This window comes from Mus caroli, chromosome 1 (assembly GCF_900094665.2).
Source record: "Mus caroli chromosome 1, CAROLI_EIJ_v1.1, whole genome shotgun sequence".
Classification (NCBI taxonomy): Eukaryota; Metazoa; Chordata; class Mammalia; order Rodentia; family Muridae; genus Mus; species Mus caroli.
Genome location: NC_034570.1, coordinates 170,926,064 through 170,927,664, shown reverse-complemented (window position 1 = coordinate 170,927,664; position 1,601 = coordinate 170,926,064). Strand labels below are relative to the sequence as shown.

The 1,601-nt window shown below is 43.2% G+C and overlaps 1 pseudogene; it reads right to left on the bottom strand.

Annotated features, from left to right (window-relative positions):
- The window catches only part of LOC110296508, a 33,145-nt pseudogene extending 31,786 nt beyond the window's left edge, over positions 1-1,359 (bottom strand).
- Positions 1,360-1,601: the final 242 nt, after the last annotated feature.

Sequence of the window (1,601 nt, the reverse complement as noted above, 5' to 3'; positions counted from 1 at the left end):
TCCCAGATGCTGTGTTGCTTTGGCAGGTCACAGAAGCTGTCAGCTTCTGTGGTGCACACTCTCACCTGTGCAGACTAAGTTCCTAAGTTCGGTGGAGTCCNGNANCCAAGATGGCGCTCCCTGCTCCTGAGGCAGAGGGCTCCCGTGCTGGGCAGACCACTGTCCTCCGGCTGGGAGGGTACAGGATGTCTGCGGCCCAAAAAGGGTGCTGCCTCAGTGGCTCTGTGGCTCCCGCCTGTCCCAGAAGCTGTCAGCCTCTGTGGTGCACACTCTCACCTGTGCAGACTAAGTTCCTAAGTTCGGTGGAGTCTCGGAACCAAGATGGCGCTCCCTGCTCCTGAGGCCAGGAATTTGATTTTTAATTGAGTTATTTTATCAAGTAATAAGTTTGTACATCTTCTAACACTTCTGAATTCTAATTGTAACCACCAAGCATAAGGATCCAAGAGAGGGAAGGTTAGTAAAATTAGGCTGTCAGACACTGGGTCTGCGCTATTCTTTCCTTTTTATTTTGAAGTAAATTTTTTGTTTGATAAAACATACCAGATTTTTTTTAAATGAACAAGACGAATTTATATCCTTCAGAAATTAAAACAATAAACCAGAACTTCTCTTACCTGTGGAAGGCGGCTTCCAGGAATACTGGGGAAGTCATGATGTTCATTGTGATAGCCTCCATTGAATATGAAAAAGTTGAGGGGCCCATAATATGAGTTTGTCTCTTGTCCCTTTAAGAACATGCAGTGGTCAGCTATAAAATGCCCAGAAATTGGGTTCAAACCCAAGCCAAGTATAGAGGCTGCCAACATATAGACTAAACATTTAATTCCAAAAACATAATAAACTATAATGTTAAAAGTAATCTGGGTCACAATATTGATTGTTTCCAGATAAGTAACTGGCTTGGGGTTGACGAAATAAGGTTGAAGAAAAAGAAACAAAGGCTGGAAAGCAGCCCATACAAGCTTCCTGAAAGTGATGCAGAAGAACCAGCCCTCGAAGTCAGAGCGCGCATCCACATCAGCGCCAGCTGCCCCAAGGTATCGATGGTGATCTATGTGGTACCTTTTATAGGTAACTGAATATGGGATCCCAAAAGGGAGATTAGCAAACATTCCAAACCAGCGGTTCCACAGGGCCCTGTGGTGGCCAAAGGGGAAATTGTGGGAAATCTCATGGATAGCTAGAGTCATGGAGTGGTTAATGGAGCTGCCAAAGACATAGGACCAAAATATGACCCATTTCCACTGTAAATCTTTCTTTAACTGAGTAAAATGAAGCCAACTGGACAAGAAACATCACGGTGATGATCCAGATCAGGTTAGGGTCAGGTCTCATCAAGGATTTTATCTCTGGATACTTTGCTGTTAAGAAAAAAATATACAACAAGAAGTATAAGTGGAGAAAATTCTATAAATATCTGTTAGATCCATTTGGTTCATAACTTCTGTTAGTTTCACTGTGTCTCTGTTTCGTTTCTGTTCCATGATCTGTCCATTGCTGAGAGTGGGGTGTTGAAGTCTCCCACTATTATTGTGTGGTGTGCAATGTGTGATTTGAGCTTTAGTAAAGTTTCTTTTATGAATATGGGTGCCCTAGCA